At 40.0% G+C, this 22701-nt stretch overlaps 1 long non-coding RNA gene across 16 annotated transcripts in view; it reads left to right on the forward strand.

Moving 5' to 3' along the window:
* The window catches only part of LOC123612910 (uncharacterized), a 175725-nt gene that overhangs the window by 69746 nt on the left and 83278 nt on the right, over positions 1-22701 (forward strand). For 15 of the 16 annotated variants that reach the window (XR_012504524.1, XR_012504521.1, XR_012504528.1 and 12 more), the window contains one exon: positions 12278-12454. This is a non-coding gene — a long non-coding RNA (uncharacterized LOC123612910). Of the gene's footprint in view, positions 1-12277; positions 12455-20917; positions 21050-22701 lie in introns of all 16 variants that reach the window. The other variant, XR_012504533.1, reaches the window with a different exon arrangement.

Genomic DNA, 22701 nt, shown 5'->3' on the forward strand with positions numbered 1-22701 from the left:
CTACTTAGAAGGCAAGAGGTTTGAACTTAAAGGGTGAAGATAGGGCACAGAGTAAAGGGAGAAACTGAGGACTCTGATCACTTTGCTCTTTATTCACTGACAAATAGGATGACTTAGTTCTGAAAGTAAACAGGTAGACATTAATATGGATGTGCTTAGAATGAGACCTAGCAAAACACAAGTCTAATATGCCATTAGGATATATCTTAATATCTCAAGGTCATATTGATCTCCTTCAGAGGGGGATACTGTATAGGAAAATAAATCACTGTAGAGACAGAATGGCAAGAAATGCTACTAAACTCACACCACCTATGAGTCCTCTTTTTACTCTTGTTAGTAAAGCTTTGTTTTAAGGGATGGAATGGATATAGTATCTTCCAATAGCAATTAATTATACCAATTTAGGGCAGCTGTTTCAGTTATCTTTTGCAGCATAACAAATCACCCCAAACCTTAGTAGCTTAAAATAATAACAACAGTAATTATGCTCCCAAATCTGCAATTTGGACAATAGCATATCTCTGTTCCACTTAGTGACGGATGGGACAGCTTGAAGGCATTGGGCTGGAATTATCTGAAGGCATACTTACAGGTCTGGCTGTTGCCTTAGCTATTAGCTGGGGCTTCCAGCTGAAACATATAAACGTGATTTCGTCACGTGGCCTAGGCTTTCTTATAAAATGGTGGCTGGGTTCCGCGGGTGAGAAGAGGGAGGTAGAGAGAGAGAACACGCCATGTAGGAGCTGCACCACCTTTTGTGACCTGGATTCAGAAGCCAGGCAGTGTCTGTCCTACTCATGGAAGTTGTCATCAAGTCCTGTGCAGGCTGAAGGAAAGGTAAATAGACCTCACCTCTTGATAGGGGGGTGGCAAGGTTCTGGAGGAGCAGGTGGGGCCGTTGTTGGAAAAGACAGTCACGGGAGCTTAAGAATTACGCCTCTGATTTTTTTTTCTATTGTTGCTTTAACTTTTGATTTTGAAATAACTTTAGGCTTACAGACAAGTTGCAAAAATAGTACAGAGTTCCCACATACCTTTCAGCCAGTTTCCCCTCCTATTACAGCTTACAAAACTGTAGAACAATTATGAAAACTGAGAAATTAACCTTGCTACAATACTATGAACTGAGTTAAGGAATTTCTTTGGATTTCACCAGTTTTTTTTCCCTTACCATCTTCTGTTCTAGAATATGACACAGGATTCTGTATTGCATTTAATTGTGTGTCTGTGGTCTTCTCCACTCTGACCTTTCCATAGTGTTTTCTTGTCTTTTATGACTTAACACTTTTGAAGAGTACTGGTCAGTCACTTTGTAGAGTGTTCCTCAATTTGGATTAGCTTGTTGTTTTCTCATGATTAGATTGATGCTATGCATTCCTGGGAAGGATTCTCCAAAGGCCATGTGCCCTTTTCAGTACAGAGTATCAGAGGGTACATGCTGTTCATATATATTCCTGGTGATGTTAATCTTGTTCACTTGGCTGATTTGCAGAGTGGTATCTACCAGTATTCCTGACTATAAACTTACTATTTTTCTCTTTGTAATTACTAAATAGTTTGGAGAGAGACTTTGAGAGTAAGCAAATATCTTGTTTCTACTTAAACTTTTGCAAACTAATTTTAGCATCCATTGGTGGCTCTTGCTTGCAGCAATTACTGATGTCTTCTAATGGTTATTTTCTGTTTTCTTAATTCCTTCTGTATTATTTAATTAGAATGCTCTAGGGAGAGCTGTCCTTCTCCCCTGTTTATTTATTCAGTTGTATCAGCATGGATTCATGAATGTTTATTTATTCTTAGGTTTATATTCCAATACTCTATTTCCTTGTTCAGATTGTTCCAACTTTGACCATTGAGAGCTCTTTCAGGTTGGCTCCTATGACTTTTCAACATGTCTTCACCTTTTTAAAAAAATTTCTAATTTTTTGGAGTACTTCTTTACTTTTTGGCCTAGTTCCTCTTATTGGAGAATGGTATTTAGAAATCAAGATTTGGGTGCTTAGAAATAAATATTGCTACTGGGGTGTTGTACTTAAACACACACGTCTATATTTCTGTATCTTTTTGTCTGTGTGTGTGTGTGTGTGTGTGTGTATATATATATATATATATATATATATATATATATATATATATATATATAGTAAATCATGAGTTTTTATTGATTTTTCTGACTTCAGCACCATAGGATTTATTCTAGCCTCCCCCATTTTCTTTATTTGTAATTTCTTGCTCTGACAGTGAGAACCTGGCTTTCATTATCTACAATGTATTTACTTATTTCACTTCTGGAATACAAATAGTTTCAGAATTGCTAACCCTTAACCCTGTGAAAAACAAATTTATCAATTAGAGGGTAGTACTTGTGCACCACTCTTTTTTGCCTTTAGTCTTACAGTATCCTGTCAAAACACTCTTTGCTGCAGTGATTTAAGTCAGGTGTTTGTTTTCTTCCCCCTCAGTACCTTCAGAGTGTGCGTGTGTATCTCCTAACAAGCAGAACTGCCCAGGGCACCCATGGAGACAGCACTCGCAAGATTAGGATCCCTGATTCATTCTGTATGGTCTGGCTGTCCATTCTGCAAGGGGTGGTCTGCATGGTGCCAGCAGCGCTACCTAGTACGTGTTCCTACAGATACTGAATGAATGACGGACAGACACAAAATCTGGCAGGAAATCCAAAGCGTTATTGATTCCATTAAAATGGATTTTTCTTTCCATGTACTTTGGGAATGCCAGTGGCTTTTAAAGATCTTATGGAACTTCTTGCCCCATCTCAGGTTTTGTCAAGATCTCTGTCTACATGTCTTAAGGAACTAAAATTAAAATAATAAATGGACTAGGCTCAATTTCCTATAGCAACTGATGGGATATTTCTACATCACTTACTAAATCAAGTGATGACTTAGGAGGATTTATTTTTTTATTTTTGCTCCATAAAATAGCTAATTTGGGTTCATGAATGGCAGCAAGAAATTTCTTTTAGATGAAAAATTCCCTCAGGACCACTCATCTCCACCAGTTTCATCTCACAACTCTTGCAGGCTCTGCATTTATTTAATGGGGATATTTCAGAGACTCCAAAGCAATAGAAGGAATGTTCTAAGCTACTGTTCATTCCAAAGGGGCAATTTGGGATTTTAGATTAGGATCAATCCTGGGAGGTGCATGTGGGGGTGACAAGGCAGAGTCCAAGAGCTTCCCTGGAGTCTGAACTGAATGAATGCTTTTAAAAAAAAAACTGAAGAGACAGTGAGAGATTTTTTTTCTCCCACTTCTCAGTTGTCACTTTGTCTCCAAAGGATTGAGAAACTTTTCTTGAGGTAGAGTTGGGAGCAAAAGGAAAATTATAGGTTAGGAGATAAAATGCCTTTTGGGTAGAGGAAAGATTGTGGTAATAGAGATGGCAGATCTCAAGGTGGGAAGGATACATTTATATAGAAGAAAGAATTCAGCTCGAAGAAAGAATTCAGCTCTAACAAAGAATTCCCTGGGGCAGGTAAGACACAAGAATAAATGGGTACAAAGCACAAGAATCCCTGCAAAATTGTAATGTGGATGTAACCAGCTGTTGTCGCCAAGCCAGACCTTCCACATCCACTTAGCTCATGATCACCTACAACCAACACGACATTGGCCAAGTTTACAATAGTCAGTCAGTGTCATGTGTCTTCCATCTCTGTTGCTACTACTTCAAAAAAAGACATCTTGTTCATGCTTATGATTACCCTACTATCTGTACTTCTTTTATCTTGGTCACTTTTTAACATACAAAAATACCTAGTCTGCAGTAAGAATTATCTGAGTCATATTGAACCAGTGTTTCAGATAGCACACATCCACACCACCAAAGCATTTTCTATTCATTGATGTAATTAATATATCTTTATGCCAAACTAATTTGAAATCTTGCTTCAGTTTTCCCTTCATGTGATTAAGTACTTAAGAAATAGGTCTCAAAGGCCAATTTTCATAAATAATGAAGAATCCGATTCATCCTATCTATGTTGGCTCTTCCTTTTACTGTGGAAGTAAATGTAATACACATGCATCCCACATTACAAGTCGTTTACCTTTTCTATCCCTTAGAAATAGTTACACTGAAATACTAGAGTTTTGGCTTTCATGGGCACATTGCTGCCACATTTTATCAGTTCACAGAGGAAGAAATAAGAATTTCATGTGAAAAGGCAGTATTGGGGAGGGTGGATGGCTGAAAGGCTAATGTGTTGATCAGACTTCTTTGGCTTTGAAAAATAACAGAGCTATCTGCATGGCTGTCACTGTGCAGTCCAGGGCATAAATCCACAGCATTTAAGATGGCAAGACCTTGTATTTACATAGAGGCTTTCTCCAAGGAATTCACATCACTCCTTAGGAATGGCTCCATTAATTCTATAGCTTTGGGAACTGGAGTGGGAAGATAGATCTTTATGGCCAGTTGTCATAAACGAAGGAACCATGCCTGAGATAGGTTTGTAACTTTCCCAAGGTCACTCTACCCTCACTGATTTGCCAGAAGTTTGGAAACTCAGAGTTATATCGGTTTCCTACATAGGGGAAGGACTGTACAGTTCGCTTGTAGGGGAGGAACCTGGCTTTTCAGAAACTATCTTTCATCATTTTTCATCCCCTGTGTAATCTGTGACTGAGAGACATTACATTTGGTTGGTGTTTCCCAAACTCTGGTCCTCTGAATACTAGGCTATGCAAGACATCAGTAGGTCTTCATTGAAAAAACAAAGTATGGCTTCCATGGCCAAATATGTTTGAGAATTGCTTCATCTTGTATTTTTTTCTTTTTTTGCTGATTTACAATTCCTATTGGTGCAATAAAAGCTCTGAGAAGTCCTGTAAGTGAAGAAAAATTATGAACTTTAAGCCGCAGTTTTCTAGACTTATTTGACCATGGAAATAAAGTTTATTTTATGACAGCACCTCTTAATGACTTACAGAACTGTTTTTCAATGGATTACATTGTGAAGAAATGTATTTCTTCACCAGAGCCTTTATCTTAGAAATCCTTCTCTAAAATCTGTTTTTATTCTCTGGCCTTTCCAGGCTCACCCACTGTGTGGGGGCCTCATTCACAGATGACCTGGGTGGTGTTTGAGCCTTAGAGATGCAGCAGATATTCTTAGTGTTGCTGGATAAGTTTCCATGGAAGGAATGGGATGGTGCTGAAAAACGACCTGGGAACAATACCATAGTCTTTGCTCCAGTCTCCTTCCAATTCCTCCCTAATTCTAGTCCATTCCACACCCTGATTTGGGCCATTTGCCTGGATGGTGCCACAGTGCCCTGTGTCCAGGGCACTGAGGGGATGAACAACCACAGATGAAGTGGCAAATATAGTACAGACTAAGACCCAAGGAGGAATCAAGAACCAACTGGACAAGAACTAGGAGGAGTCTATCACTAGGGCACAGAACAGAACACAGCTTTTCAGGGAAGAGATGGTAGGGATAGTGGTGACATCAGGAAATGGGGAAACATGGACTATGTCATTCTAACAGAGCAGTGAGTGACTTATGTAGACCAAATCTTGATAGATAGGCATGTGGCATCCCAGATAAGGTTTCAGGGCCAAGATGAGGTCCCACACAGAGTTTTCATTCAGGTAGATCCTGTCCATTAGTTAGTCAAATCAATATTAGCATATTTTAGCATAATCAACTCTCCTACAGACTGATAAAAATGCTGCCCCACGTGTTGCAAACTGAAAATCATTTGGAAAACAGGTATTGATCAATATAGAGACTGATAGCCAGGGGAAATTGTTATTTTCGTAAGGAAAAAAAAAAACTGGAGATGATCAGCTGCCTTCAATATCTTGTAATAACCTATAATGAAAAAATATGAAAAGGAATATATATGTATAAGTGAATCACTATGCTGTACACCAGAAATTAACACAACATTGTAAACCGACTATACGTAATAAAAAAAAAAAAGCTAGTAAATAATTTTCCAAAATGAAAAAAAAAAAGATAGTGAGAATACATAGATGTTGGGCCATAGTCAGATGTTAATTCTATTTTCCTTATTCTTTGGAGCCAGTCAGTGCTGTCCTCCCTCCCCCCACATACATCTTATCACTATTGTGACCAAGCAGGCCAGGAGCTCTTTTCCCTCAAATGTCATTTTAATTAGTAAGAGTGAGGTGCCCGGAGGATAGCATTTAAAAGTGACAGGAGGTCAGGGGACTAGGAAGGTAAGTTGGAACCAGTTATAAAGGACTTTGGCTGTCATGAAAGAGTTTTATGTCATGTCAAGGAGTTTAGACTATGTTGTCTGGAAATGAGGAGAATGCAGAATTTTGAAGTTGGGTTGTGGCATGATCGAATGTTACCAACTGCTCAGGTATTTACCAGCCCTGGAATTGCACTCATCCTTTCATTCCCACCAGTTGAAGGACTCCCTCTGTCCCCAGTGGAGGAACAGTCTACACCATAGAGACACAGAAGTAAAAGAGGTATATAATCATACTTAGTGAGTCTTAGGTCATGGTTAAACATGTTAAGTGGGATGACTCTCTGTATCTTCTTTGATTATTACAATAATAACAACCAAGAGATGGGTTTTTATTGTTGTAATCAACTATAAAGAACAATTATAATAAGCACCTGCAGAGAATTTCGTATTAGGCTCTTCAGAAAGTTCATTGGGTTTACATAACAGTAGATTTTCTTAAGAGCAGAGAAACCATTCTCCTCTGAACCTTTGGTCCCAAAGATAGGACAGGTGTATGTATGTGTTGGTCCCAGTCCTCTAAGAAACAGGTGTCAAGACAGGATTAAATGTGCAAAGCTTTTATTAAGAGAAGAACGTGTGAGAGAAAATGGAGAGGGAGCTGGGCCAGGCTTCGAGAGCCATCAGACCACAACACAAGTGTGACCCGGGGTGAAGAGGAGAATGAGAGGTTGGGTGGAAGTGTCCTAGACTTTTGGGCAGTCACAGACAGGTTTGGCAAGGCTGTCAGGGTATTCTCCAGCCCACATTGGCCTTCAGAGGCATTCCCTCTCTCCTAGGAGTGGGCCTCCCTTACTTAGAACCTCTGCGGTGCTCAGCCATTGGCTTGGAGCAGCCTCTGCAAGATGCGGCCCCACACAAATGCACCAGTGGCTTCCGGAGCACAGCAGTGGGGCCCAGGCCCCCAGGAGTTGGAAGTCTGGGAGGTGTATTCTGTTGGCTGCAATAATGGACTTGAGTCAGACCTCTCCTTGAGACTCTCCAACCACCTGTACCCCTGTTTGCTTATTTGGTAGTTAAGAGAGAGGGTTTCACAAAGTAAAAGTGGCTTCACAAAGAGGGAGAGACTTTGGTTGTAGAAATGGGGAGGGTGAGGGCAATTCAGAGGCGATCATTTTGGGTACACCTGAACACGCTACCTGCCTGCTGGGAAAAGATTTGGCCTCTTAGCAGCTGGTTTTACTGTATACTCTACTCTTCTGAGAATTCCGTGGCACCTAATGTCTTCCTGCTTAAAAAAGAAAAAAAATGGTATTACAGAGGCAGGGAAAGGTACAATGTTATTTTCAATATCTAGGTAAAGCTGTCAGACTCAGGAAGTTTTTGACACTTCATTATAGGCAGAAGCACTTTGTGTAGTCTCTTTACATTTTATACCCAAGATAAGTTTTGGAGTGATACAATTGTTCTCAAATAATGCTCTCGTCAGATTAGAGGCAAAAACAATTAGATAGAAGATAACTTTGTTTGAAATCAGTATGACTGCATAAAATGTATTAATAAAACACAGTGAATAATCTTGATCTCTTGATAAATTGCTTGCTCTAGAGAACATGGGCAGCTCTTGTAGCATCTATTGAGAAAACAAAGAAATCCTGTCAAGATGACATCTGCTGCTTCTGTGGAACGTGTTAGGAGTTCGGAGGTTTGGGATATGATGCAGTTAGCCACACCGTGTACTTAATCAGCTGGCAAGGAGGAATGTTTGTCTTCTTTCTTGGGCATCTATGGATTCTAGAATTCAGCCCACATTAGGCTTTACCTGAAAGTCAGCAGGACACTTAGCTTGAAGATGCTGACTGAAAGCGCTGTCCCCAGCCTGGCATATCTAAGGGTATTGTTGGCCCTGCAATGAGTGACTGTGGTGAGATGGGGCTGGGGTGGTGTTGCAGTTAACTGTGGCCACAGTAATGCTGCATGACAACCACAAAATCTCAGCAAACAAAAAGTGGTATTCAGCTCACAAATCTGAGGGTTGACCAGAGATTGGTTAATCTAGGCTGGGTTTAGCTGAGGCAATTTGGTATTGCTCTATGTGTCTCTCTTTGTCCTACTGGGATCAGTGAGCCAGCCTGGGCATGTTGTTCACAATGCGATTGCAAAAAGACTAAAGAGAAGTGTCAGTGCACAAGTTACATTAAGGCCTAGGCTTGGAACTGGCACATTGTCACTGCTGCATCATTTTATTGGCCAAAGCAAGTCACGTGGCCAGAATGTCAGGAAAGGTGGAGAGAAGTAAGTTCTGCTCATGATGAGGCTGTGGCAAGTGTGTGGATGCAGAAAGTTGTGATGAAATGGGGCCACAGCAGGCAGTCTACCACAGGGAAGAACTCACCCTGTCTACTTTGATCTTCAGTTTAATCTAGGCTTCCCAGGAAAACTTTGGGGACTCAGCTCCAGGCAAGGCACAAGTTCCTTTTTTTTTTTTTTAATTATTTAAATGTAGGTACTGCGGATTGAACCCAGGACCTTGTGCATACTAAGCATGTGCTCCACCACTGAGCCATACCTACCCCCAAGACAGGTTTTTAACTCCTGTGCAGGGGCTGTTAGCCATTCACGAAGGTCCATTGCCACTTCGTCTTGGGTTGTTTTTTTGCTGTTGTGTTGTACACGTTCTTTATATATTCTGGATACCAGACTCTTACCATATACATGATGTGCACATATTTTGTACCATCTTGTGGGTTGTCTTTTCACTTTCTTGATGGTTTCCTTTGATGCAGCAAAGTTTTTAATTTCGAAGTCTGATTTATCTAATATTTCTTTTGTTGCTTGTGCTATTATGTCATATCAAAGAATCCTTTGCTAAGTCCAAGGTCATGAAGATTTACCCCTAAGTTTTCTTCTAAGAGTTTTATAGTTTTAGCTCTTACATTTAGGTCTTCGATCCATGTTGAGTTGGTTTTTATATGTGGTATGACGTAGGGCTCCAACTTCATTCTTTTGCATGTGGATACCCAATTATCCCAGCATCATTTGTTGAAGAGACTATTGTTTGAGAACCACTGATTCAGATAAGAAGTTTTCACAGTTCTTGTCATTCAGGAAGACTCAGGTGTAAGGCTTTGTTACTGGAGTCCTTCAGGGGAAGGAGAAGAGATTGTATAAAAAAGAGAAGGCACGGACAGAGTTGGGGTGGGGATGATGAAACTGAAATTGACATGAAGGCCAGCCTCTTGGAGACATTATATCAATCTAGGAACACTGCCAAAGGAATGTTATCTCAGTCCAACTTCTAGAAGTTTTGACATCATTGGATTCATAGACATGTATAGACCTGGTAGTTAGGAATTCAGATGGCTGTTGAAAACTTGGCAGATGGTTAGATATTACCCTGTTTGTTAGATACCTATCCATATGCAATGGAATCATACTCAGTGGGCTTAGGGTTTGAAAATAGGGGCCAGTCCTGGAGAAGAGGGGCCAGAGTGAAGCTAGGCAAGGTGTGGTAGATTGAGGATTAAAATGGCTGCAATTCTTCACCCATCCTTTTAGCTAAGCTTTTTGCATTATGACTCTGTAGCTCATTCCATTAACAGGTAGAGGTAATTTCCCACATCTGGGCTAGCCTCATGATTCTTTTTGGCCAACAGAATGCAGCAGATAAGGCAGTGTGTCATCTCTGAGCCTGGGCATCAGTATGTTTTGTGCACATCTGCTCTCTGTGTCTGGGAGCCCTACCTTCCATGAGAATAAGCCCCTATTGGAGGATGAGAGACCTTGTGGAGGCAATCTGAGGCAATCCAGTCAACAACCAGTCAAGTAGAGCCCCCGAGCCCACCCATAGCTAAGCGAGGTCCCTTGAGGGAGCCCAGGTGAGACCAGAGGAATTGTCCTACTGAGCCCAGCCGAAGTTGCCAATCTCCTGAGTTGATATAAATAAATGGTTATTATTTTAAGCCACTGAATTTCGGGAGTGGTTTATTACAGAGTAACAACAATACACAGGGCATAGAGATCCTGCCAAATGAGCTATAGATCAGGATGGGTTTTCTCAAGGCCAGGACTAAGGTAAAACAAGGGAGGTGCCCAGAGTGCAAAATTCAAGGAGACATTCAGTCTCAGGTGCAGATCCTGTATTTTTCCTGGCCTGTGTCTTCTAGAGTGGGAGGTGTTGACAGTGAAAGTGAAAGAAGGAGATTGAAGCAGATTGGGTCCCCAGGAAAATAAGAGTGATGTCAGGGATGCTGTGGGTCAGGTCACAGGTGTGCTCAGATATTGTTCTGGGTTTGGGTTGGTGGGGAAGATAGAAGATAGCAGGTATGGTTGGTGGTCAAGGAAATCCCAGTTGCAGCACAGAAGCCCAGCTACTGGGTCTGAGCCAGTAAACCCCAAACCTAAGTATGTGTCAGACAGTAGGAGAGCCTTTGGCATGTGCTGTTAGCTCAGTTCATCAGCTGTGGTGGCCAAGGAAGGACATGGGAAGGGGGCCAGGCTGTCCTCAGTTCTGCACACCCATTCCGTGGCCTATTCCTCCCTAGACTTGCTAGAACAAGATGGTTAAAAATTCAAGAAATAATGGGCCACTTTTAGAAAAGAGCTGCCTTGCAGAACGCGCTTTAGAACAGCCAGTTTTCATGATGAGCAGTAAGATTCTTTGCTCCAACTGCAGCTGACAATTTACACATCGCACCGAGTAGAGATAAGCAATTTTAGAAGTGACAGGGATGGGCCAGAGCCATGCTTGCAAAACCTGGGTCAGACCAACACTGATCATTTCTAAGCTCTCACATCATCACCATCTTTATAGTAATAAATGACAACGATGATGGCTCTTTAGATTTGGGGAGGGGAGTTGCCCAAACAGTGAAGTGGAAAAGTAATAAGCGTGTGTGTTCCTCAGGCTAAGATGCAAACAGTTTTGAAGATACACTCTAATTGTAAACACTTATTGAGGCCTCTAGGATAATAAAGACATACTGGAGACAAGTTTTCAATGCTTAGTTTTATCAGTCTTTGTGGACTATCACTTCTCTCTAAACTGGGACCTGAGCCTTTCCAGGCTTGGGTAGTTAGGGAGCGCAGAGGAGGGGCCATTGCGTAGCTTCACAGTTACAGTTCCAGAAATTTTGCTTCTCACTCACCAAAGGTGCAAGCCCCACTTCTCCATCCTCTGGTATTACCTTTATCCAGTCTGGGACTGTCCTGGTCCTCAGTTTCCCATTCCCCTGCTGGTTCACCATTTAATAGTTCTCAGTCTTCCCTCTTGCCCTCGGTTTCATTGTAAATGGATACTCTGAATCTAGTTACACAATTACTCCTCTTCCTCCTCCTCCTTGAAACAGCAGCCACACAGGCGCCACTAGTTATAACTGCCCCACCAGGACCCAGGACCTAGAGGTAGCTTGGCCACTGCACCCTTGCTCTTATTGGGAAACCACTCTTTCTACAAGGGTCACACCAACCGGTTATTGCTGAGACCCCTTTCTTTGCACTGTCATCTCCAGACCTCTTGGAGAGTCATTGAGGACTTCACCCTTGACTTCTTCTTACTCTCTCCCTCTCTATCCAATGTGATCATTATACCTGATGATTTTCACGATGCCCTGGCATGGCAGAGCCTATTCCAAAGTCATCTCTTGTAGCTCATGCAATCACTGCTGAAAATTTGGTGTTTTTTGCCAAGTATTTTAAATCCCTACAACTTTGAACTGGATAAAATCTGATCCATAGGACTTAAGGAAACTTGAGTGGCCATCTTGTTTATAACAAATTCCCTCCCTACTGAAAATGCTTTCCCAACTCCAGAGAGAGGAACTCCACCATTTTCCTCAGCATATTACTCTTATGTTTAACTTGGCTACTTTCAGTGGTAGCCCCCTGAATTTAAGGACCATGTCTCATCATTCTGTATCCTTCCTAGTGCTCAGGACACAGTAAATGCCCATTGGTGTATTGGTGTATTACTGTTTAAACTTTGATGGGAGGTAGTCAACTTTCTCCTTTAAAAAAAAAATTTTTTTTTTAATTCTTAATGTCCAGGTTACTATCATTGACTTGGCCCTCATTCTCCATGCAGGAGTAGAGAAGATTGAAAATAGAGTTGATTTTGTCTTACCCAACTTTGAGTTCAAAAGAATCTGATGACTGCTAAGAAAGAAAACCAACGGGAAACTGATATATAATTTATTTGGTACCTGGTACCCACAGGAAACATCTGTTGTGATTTTATAAGCCTGCACAAATTCAAAACAAGGTAAGTGAAGAAAATGTGTCTATTTAAAAGGCAGCAGAGCTGTCTTCTCTAAGCACATTAAGGAGAGAGATATCTGCAGCTTTATCTGGCAATTATATATAATCTCACAGGCCATACAGCTATTTTATTCATTTAATTAAAAATGGAAAATGTATTATAATGAAAAAAGTAAGCTGCGGAAAATGATGAACCACCCTTCCGGAGTTCCTAACCTCTTTTTTTTTCCCCCCATTTTGTGTGGTTAAGCTTTCCTGGCAATTAAGATGTTTAAAACAATGGAACGAAAGTACAGAGTTATGGGATGGCTGGTTAATTTCCTCATGAAGTTATTTTTTAAATCCCTTGCCAATTACTCAGTAAGCAAAAAACTTAAATATCGATGTTAATTACTTTCATTAGTGCTGACAGTAGTAGTTTGCACTAATGATAAGGTTTGTTCTCTGCTCAATTTGCTGAGCTGAGTTGTGAATTATTAATGGGTACAAGGACTACTTTACCACAGATGGAAATACTTTGCAGACTTTTTCAAAAGGCATGTCAACAGAATCCTCAATGTTTAGACCAGCTTCCTATGGACATCCCTAAATACTGTGTTAAACGAATCTTTCTGTCCATCTACCCTTCTACTAATCACTGGGGCTATGATCAGTGTGCTTTAGCTCCAGACAGTATGATTCTCCATATGAAGCTGCATCAGGACTGTGATAGACTTCCTGCTTGGTCCTGAGTCATTGTGAAACACTGGGCAAGTCAGTTCTCTGGATTTCTTTGACCCATGTGTAAATTAAGAGAGTTGAATTCAACGTCCCTCCTCCTACCTTGAAATTTGATTGTGAGTCCAGCTAGGTTCAGGCCTTAAATGAAAAACTCCTCTAGCCCAGTCCAGGTGAATATGAGGTCAATGTAGTAAGACTCAATTCTGGTTTGATACTCTAAAGATCATGAATCAGTACTTAGTTTTAAGTCTTCATGTGACTCCTCCCCACCCCCGCATCCCACCCAACTCCATGCAGTACCAGGGTGAGAGCCAGACAGATGACTAATTACTACTCTTGGACCAGTTGTAAGAAGACTTATCAACCGTTGAGTCATCGGGGAAGAGGATCACACGCCTGAGTAGCAGCCTGTGTCTGGGTATAATAATAACCAACCTTCAGACTTGTACAGTGCTCTGAGCTCTTTTAAGTATTTCACACATCTTTTCTCATTTTACCCAGAATAGAATGAGGGTGATGATGAAGATAGTCTGGAAGCACATTTTCAAGGGACCAGGGTTGAGGGTTTCAATCTTAGGCAAAATGAAGGACTGCATTTTTCCTCCGGGATGAGATTGCATTTATGTTGTTCTTCCTGAATTTCATTAGCTTCTCACTCCCAACTTGAAAGAAGGCTGTGAAAGGCAAGGAAGACATTGAGAATGTGGTAGCAAATGCTGAATATAAAGTGGAAAAAATGGAAGTCTTCCCTTTGAATTTAAAGAAAATAATGGTCTTGGCACTCTCATCATTGGGTTTGATATTGAAACAGCCTGCAGATTGTCTGAGCCAGGGAAATTGCATAAATCTGAAACTTGAGGCCAGGACTGCTTGAAAAGATAGATAGATTCAAGGATGTGGCCAGGTTGCTGAGACTGATTGTACAAATTTAGCAGGAGTAACTTAATTTTTTTGTTTCCACTGTTCTTCAATAACAAAACCTCCAAAACACTAAAAGACTATCAAGGCTTTGAAACAGATAGGAATAGCAGATACATCTTGAGTTTTCCTTCAGACAGAGTTCCCGAATACCCTGGGAGATGGGCGGAGAGGGATCTATTCCTGGGAGCATTGTGAATTTGTCTGTCTCAAACCGCAGCGACCTGGCTTGCCTGAAAATGGCCAGGTTAAATATTGCACTTAAAAACCTTGGTTTCATCATGTTTGTTATAAATATTACTATAAAAAGAAAATAAATATATTTGTGTGTATATATGGATGTGTATATATACATGTATGTTTTTTCTCCCCCTTAAAGAGATGATGATGTGGGTTTTATATTTGACTTGGTTTTTTAAAAAAATCTGTTTCTATCAGGGCTGTTGGAACTCTGCAAAGCCTTCTGGACCTCCTTTGGCTATAACTATACTATGTTAAAATCTTTAAAAGTGAGCTCTAGACTGAGACTTCCTGGGGTATTAAGCACAAACTAAAAGTAGGGGAAAAACAAACTAGAGGGAAGGAACCATTTCTTTTTTTTTTCTTACTTCACTTTGTTTATTTGTGATAAATTTCTTTTTTTTTAATTGAAATATAGTCAGTTTACCATGTTGTGTCAGTTTCTGGTGTACAGCATGTTTCAGTCTTACATATACATACATACGTTCCTTTTCACATTCTTTTTCATTATAGGTTACTATAAGATATTGAATATAGTTCCCTGTCCTATACGGTAGAAACTTTATTTTATATGTAGTAGTTAGTACCTGCAAATCTCAAACTCCCCAATTTATCCCTTCCCACCCTCTTCCACCCTGGTAACCATAAGTTTGTTTTCTATGTTGGTGAGTCTGTGTCTGTTTTGTAAATAAGTTCCTTTATGTCTTTTATTTTAGATTCCACGTTTAAGTGGTATCATATGGTATTATACCTTCTCTTTCTGGCTTATTTCTCTTAGAAAGATGATCTCCAGGCCCACCCATGTTGCTGCAAATGGCATTATTTGTTTCTTTTTTATGGCTGAGTAGTATTCCATTGTATATATATACCACAATTTCTTTTTCCAGTCATCTGTGAATGGACATTTAGGTTGTTACCATGTCTTGGCTATTGTAAATAGTACTATTATGAACATTGGGGTGCACGTATCTTTTCAAATTAGAAGACATCATTTTTTATTGACTTGTGTGTGTAGTGTGGGGTGGGGGGGGATCCACCTCACCATGGCAACCTCACCAACCAACTCAGTTTTTATCCTGTAGCCTCCCTACTTGAGAACCAAATAGGCTAAAGTCCACACATCTGTGTATTCCCATGGTTCTCCCAGTGTGGTCAGCAGAATCACCTGGAAACTTGTTAGAGATGCAGATTCTCAGCCCTACTCCAGACCTGCTGAATCAGAAACCCAGCAGGGTGCAGCCCAGCAGTCTGTTTTAACAAACAAGCCCTCCAGATGATTCTGATGCAGGTTCAAGTTTGGGAACTGCTAGTGTTTGCTCATAGAGTGGGTCTCAACCTTGTCCGAGAAGTGTGATCACCTGGAGAACTTTAAAAAGAAACGTGCAGATCTGGTCTCCACCTCTTGGTATTCTAATTTAATTGGTCTGGGGTGTAGCCTGATCATTGAAATTGCAAAACCTCTCCAGGTGACCCTATTATTCAGACAAGCAGGAGACCCACCCACTGTGCTATCAACCCACTCTCTTATAAGGGGCAGTTTTCAAAAAAGAAAAGCAGGACGCCGCTTTTGACAGAAAAACAAAGCAAGATAGGAGTTTGGGGGAAAGACAGATAAAATGAGTTACATATACAGAATGCCTTCTGCTCTATCTAAAGGCGGCTGAGTCAGTCTCCATACCCTTTTTAAGTGATGATTAATTCTCCAGGTAAGACCATTCTTCTCTGTGAGAAATTGTCTTGCTTTTGTGGTTGACGCACTTCAAAATTTATGTCAGAAAGAAAGAGTCCTATGGGATTCTGATGGCAAAAATTATAGGAAATAGCATGAAAATTTTGAAAAAGTTACTTGGCAATTCAAGAATATTGGTCAGAAATCACCAGCGTTGCTCTTGTTTTTTAAGACCTTAAATGACCAAGCTCTATTTTAAGTCTGCATTTCTTTTATTTCATTGACTCTTACAGTCAGAAGGCACATTAGAGGCTGCAGATCCTAAAGGAATATTCCCTTCTGTTTCTGTGGGTTGGTGGCTTAAACTAGAAATTTGCCAGGAAACTTAACTACACTTGAACCAACCAATTATTGTATTCTTTTATATTAACAAGAAAGTTGTTTCATATTAACAAGTTCAAGTGGAAATGTTTCTGTTTATAAGTTATACCTATTTATCTTAGTTCTGCTTTGGAGAACTCCTAAGTGGTTAAACAACCACTCCTAAGAGGCGGGTTGTTTAAAATCCTTTCCAGGTCAAGGAAGGATGTATAAACATAACTCACAAGTCTGGTTGCGGTTTTAAGGGTGGTGATCATGTGGCTATTACTCATAACCTTTTCCCTGTTGGTTTTGAGCCAACTGGAAATATACATACAAGTTAGATATCACTGCAAGTTCCACATTATTGTGGGTAAATTGGGGCTTTGGCCTGAAAACATTTGGCATCCACCGCTTCCCTCTGAATTGGGCTGAGTTTGTTGAAGGGCAGAGAAGCATCTCTGTATGTTTATCTACCACCTCCTCCTGTAGGGGCAAACAGAACTCCCTATGAACTCTGAAAGATTAAAGCCCACAAGTTCAGGGTCTACACATGCCTGAGCCTCTTTTTCCTCTTCTCTACTGAAGACAGGTGGGCTGAAGAGAGAAACCCAAAGAGTTCCTTCCATACTGGTACCTCCCAAGAGAAGAGAGAAAACTGGAGGTGTGTGGTGATAAGTTCCTGTCCTCCAGCGTACATCAAGCCTTCGGAAAGGCGGTTATTGTTTGCCATATAAATTTGTGCTTTCTCTTTTTTTAAAAAATTAAAAATCCCAAGTTTATGTAGCCATTCTATATGTAAGAAGATCTCCAGTCCCCTCACCATGAACTATGCTGATTATCCTTATGTGAACATGATTCCCTTTGATTCTGTTCCTCTAAAGGTGTGATATACAGAAGTGGAGGGGGGCAGTGATTTTTTAAAATTTGTTTTTAATTTTTATTTTTTAGATACCTTTGAGTGGTTGGTACTTTGCGATCTTGTTTAGTAAATCTTTCCTTACCCCAGTGGCATAAAGATAGTCTCTTATATTTTTTTGAAATATTTTAAGAATATTGCCTTTCACATTTAAGTCCCTATATTATGGAGAGTTGATTTTTTTTTAAATCAAGGAAGAAATCCAATTTTATTTTCCTCCATATGTGTAACTAATTGTTTCAGCAGATTTGTTCAAGAGTCCAACCTTTCCTCCAATTTCTTATGCCCCTTCTGTCATGTACCAAGTTTCCATTTAGGCAGGAATCTGTTTCTAGGCTCTCTGTTTTGTTACTGAGGTCAATTGGCCTATTCCTATGCCCAAACCACAATAGTTCAATTGTTATAATTTATAGAAAGGTTTTATATCTGATATGAGTTCTCACACCTTGTTTTTCTTCGGAAGTGTCTTGGTCTATTGTTCTTGAATATCATTTTTAGAATCAGCTTGTTAAATACCTTTAAAAAACTTGTTAGGATTTTTATTAAAATATCATTGAATCTACAGATGAGTTTGGTGTGAAGAGAGCCTTATGAAATTGTATTCTTATCCATGGATGTATTTCTCCATTTAACTCTTTATTAATATCTTTGAATATCTTTATTTTCTCAATAAGTCTTTAACACAACTTTCTATTTGTTCTTATGTGCCTTGTATTCATTTGTTGTGGTTTTAAATGGTGTCTTTTTTTTTTTTGGGGGGGGGGCAGGGGGTAGGTAATTAGGTTTATTTATGTATTTTACCTTTTAGAGGAGGTACTGGGGATTGAACCCAGGACTTTGCTAACTTTGCTGGTTGCTAACTAATGCATTGTAGTGTGGTTGCACTCTTGCTAAACCCTCTTAATAAGACTATATCTTTATAGATTATCTTAGTTTTTCCACACAGACAATCATAGCATCTGTCAGGTTTATTTCTTCCTTTTGAGTTCTTACGAGCTTTTATTTATTTTCCTTGTCTTAATTGCCTGACTAGGGCATCCAGGCCAACACTGAATAGAAGTGGTGATAGCGACCATTCTGTTTTCCACTTTCAAAAGAGATTCTTTTAACATTCCCAGTGTGGTGTTTGCTGTAGGATTTTTTTTTTTTTTTTTTACTTTTATGGCCCTTAGAAATCTAGCACTTGATACCAGCTTCTTTCTGCTGGAATCTCTAGGTGGCCATTTCCATCATAGGTCGCTTTAAGTTTTTCGGGCGTGAGAGACAAGTTTTCTATGTCTTCCAAATACAGGAAATATACTTAAGCGTGAGCGCGCTGGGTGGAACCATGGAAATGCCTCAGATTAGACTTGAGGTGGGAAGGTAGCACCACCTCAATCCTCCCCAACAAGGGAAGTGGGAAATCACAGTTTGGGAATAGCTTTCTCAGATGATATATCTTCATCAAATCTTGGCCCATTTCTGCATTCTGACTCCCTTTTATATCCTTGTTCTGCCTGGGGGTTCCAAAGGTCATGAGACTGGTTCTTAAATAAGTGTTTGCAAATTGCGTACGTGAGAGCTTCAGTTGCACACTCACCTTGGTATCTGATATTTCCTTATTGGTGTCCCAATTACAAATGAGTCTGGAAGAATCCAGCTGAACATCCAGTGACACCTGTATATTTAGCTTGTTGAAGCCTGAATCTCAGCACTAGTTACCCTGCTCTTAAAGAATATGAGGACTTTAGAAAGCTTTAACTTTCCTTACCCAATTCTGACTATCCTTTTATTGTCTACTGCGTTAATTGTATCTTGTGTTTAATATCACAAATTTGGAAACTAGCGTTGCTTTATAGAGATGATACTTGTTTACATTTCCCCACAGTTTACCATAGTCTTGGCCCACTATTCCTTCTTGCATCTCAGACTTGCCTTCTGTAATCATCTTCCTTTGTCATGACCTGAATTCTTCAGAATTTCTTTTTGGAAGGTCTGTTGCTAGCATACTCTCTGTGTTTGTCCTGAGAGTCCTGTATCCGAGGAGCCAAATCAACTGCTGCTCAAGACTGCCATTGGGAGGATAAAGGAGAACCATTCATCCCCCAGCTTGTAGCTCCTATTGGTCAAAGTTTGACCCACAGAGTGTTAGCTCTCTCTCATGACCAAGTTGTGTACAGTGACGCCACTGGGTCATAGTGGCAGGTTGCTTCAGGAGGGAAGCAAGAGGTGCAATGCCCAGGTATAAAATGAGGCACTGTCAGTTTGGTCCTATCTTCAGGAGCATACGTTTTACTTGGCTGGAATCTGCAGAGCTGGAGATCACAGTGGCAACTTGTACAAGTGTTGGGTAAAGCCAAGAGGATATGAAGTGGTATGAAATAAGTGGCCGATTTCGCTGTGTGTTTTGTGATTTGTATTCTTCCTTCCTTCCTCTCTTGCTCTCTTCCTTTTGTGATGAGTAATATTTGTAGAAACTGTCATCTCTGAGAATTCTTTAAAACCTGGGTTTAATGTGCTTTCTTCCAGAAAGCAGTTGGGTTTACTTCTGGGAGATTTCTGGACCTCTTAAAGTAAGTCTCTGCCAGTGTTTTTTTTTTTTTCAGTTCTTGGAAGGTGGGTGATTTCTAGATCCAGTTCTGCATGAACACCAGTTTACAGTTGTAGATGATCAGGAGAGACCCTGCCACCCCCACCACCAAAGAAATGACTAAGGAAGGAAAATGACTTTGTTATAACTCTGTTACCTGGAATATCCCCCCTTTTCAGTTAGTATAGCTCCTAAGGGACCAACCATTACAAAGAAACCTATTCAGCTTTTCTCTTTGCTTGAGCCTGATCACTGTTCCTTTAAAACCCAAAACTCTAGGCAGCCAAGGATCTGCAGATAACATCAGGGCAGCTGTGGGCGGTAGCATTTTGTTCTCTCTCTGGATTCTTGCTTTTGCTTCTTTTTAGCCAGTGAAGACTTCATTATCTTGCTAGTTCATCCACCTATCCAGTGAGTCCGTGTATCTTGCTACCTAGCTCCCATGTACAGGGGAGGTGTGTGTGTGTATGTATACATATAAATATTTATACATAAATTTATATTCCAACCTTTTTAGGTATTCTGTAGTAGGAGGTTTTTTTTTTTTTTTTTACAATATTATCTGTTCTGTTAAATTAAGATCAAATTGCTGTTGAATTTTAAGTTAACTTTTAAGGGGTTTGTTATTTCTACCTCCTTTGCATTACCTGAAAATTGATAAGCACGTTCTTTGTGTCTTTCTGTAGCTAAGGTCTTAGCATGTCTAGTGCTAAGAGCTCTTGGAAGCCCCTGTTGACATTCTCTTCCTTGGAGTTCTTTTCTCAGGAACTCTGAGGTTCAGTACTGCCCAATTCCCTACATTCTGTCCTGTCCCTGAGGACAAGTGTATGGACCTCTGTCATTTTAAAAGAAAATAGTTGCGAATGTGTCCTAGTTATCTTTTGCTGCATAACAAATCAACTCCCCCAATTATGTTATTTTATATTTTATTATATTTTATCATTTTATTATATATTATCTTTCACAGTTGAAGTTGTTGACTGAGTCCAGCTGGGCAGTTCTCATCTGGGGTTTCTCATGCAGTTGTAGTGGATGGGGTTGGAGTCATCTCAAAAGTTTTCTTCACTCACAGGTTTTAAGGTTGAGGCTGGCTGTCAACTGGGACTTCACCTGAGCTATGGTTAGATGACACGGCTGGAGCAAGTGGTCCCTCCGTGTAGCCTGGGCTTCCTCATAGCATGGTGGCTGGATCCCAAGGGAGAGAGTGAGTTCTAGTCTTGTATGTTGTAAATCTGCTGTATTTTATTTGTTATAAGAGAGTTGCCAAGACTAGCCAAATCCATGGGGTGGGGAACTGGACTCCATCTTTTTGAAAGTGGATCAAAGAACTTGTGGACATCAGTTACAACCACCACAGATCTAAGTAGACAGACGTAGGAGGGTTTCATGTTTTCAAATTCGAACAAGTTTTTTATTGCCATGCTCATTGCTCTTCAATTTGTGATCCTTCTTGGTGGAAACACAAATGTGCATTTTCCCTTAATTTTATTACTCAATGGGTTTCCCTCACTAAATCTTCTGAACCTACCTTTTTCTATATTCAAGCCCTGAGGTTGCATCCAACCTACAATAATTTTTAACATGTCTTCCGGGACTATTTAAACAACTTTTATCTGGTTTCTCTGCCTCCAGTTTTACCTTCCTCTTCTGCACTGATAGTCTTCTGAGCAGCACATCTGATCGTGTTTCTCTGATGGCTGAAAAATCACTGGTGGCTCTTTATCTCCAGTTCTTCAACATGGCACAGAAGACCTTCCTTCTCCTCTTTCATGCCTCATCTCTCATTTTCCAGTTTCTCTTTACACTCTAGCAAAACTAAACACTATGCCTGTTCACATCTCTGTGCCTTTGAATATGTCAGTTCCCCCTCCCTAGAATGTCAGTCTCTGACTTGCCTGGCCATCTCAAGCATTCACAAATATATCAGTATTCCTGTATCAGTAGCGCCCATTTGTCCAGTCTACGGGCTCAATCTAAATAGCTTTTCTTTTGAAACACTCTGAGTTCAAATCTGCTAGAATTCTCTACTATTTCTTTTTGGTAGGATGTAACAAATATGGGAACTTTTCCCTTCTGACGTTAGAAGCAGCACTTGTCAGCTCCGGTTGAGAGCTCAGCAATCTTTGGGACTCACCCTGATCGTCCAAGGCCAGTGGTCAATTTTTCTCAAGAATAGTCTCACCCCTCTTTCCTTTGGTGACAGTATCCATCGTCATAATCTCATTGTTGTCTCCAACTGTGAGAATAGAGCCCTAGAGAATTTTCTTAAATATCAACCTGAACTAAGACTTGCCTGTAGAGAGACAACTTAAAAGAAAAAATAATTCAGCAAAATAAAAGAAATGCAGCAGTATAAAATATAAATAGCATTGCAGATGTAATACAGCATATAAAATTTTAAGGCATAAAAAACTAGGGAGAAGAAAATGAAAATGGCCATTGTTGATATACTGTAATTTCAACTCCCCTATTGTGGGCCATATCAATATTTCCAGTTTTCCCATTTAAATAACATGGGAACCAATATTTTTATGCACTAAAAGTTGTTTTCTCTTAATCTGATTCTATCTTTTTTATATATTCCCAGAAATGGAACTAGTAAGTCAAAGAATGAGTTCTTTTAAGCCTCTTGATATGTTAACCAAATTCCCACCATTCTTCCCAGCGAGAGCTCTGTTTCATTGCACCCTCACAAGCTTCGGCATTGTTATTATTTTTTTTTAAGTTTTGATAATTTGAAAACTAAAAAGAAAATCTTGCTTTAATGTATAATCCAGTCAAGTTGACTGTTTTCCATATTTTTATGGATGGGATATGGATTGGACCTTGAAAACAAGAGAGATTTAGGTGGGCTTA

The sequence above is a fragment of the Camelus bactrianus genome, chromosome X (assembly GCF_048773025.1).
Source record: "Camelus bactrianus isolate YW-2024 breed Bactrian camel chromosome X, ASM4877302v1, whole genome shotgun sequence".
NCBI classification, from domain to species: domain Eukaryota; kingdom Metazoa; phylum Chordata; class Mammalia; order Artiodactyla; family Camelidae; genus Camelus; species Camelus bactrianus.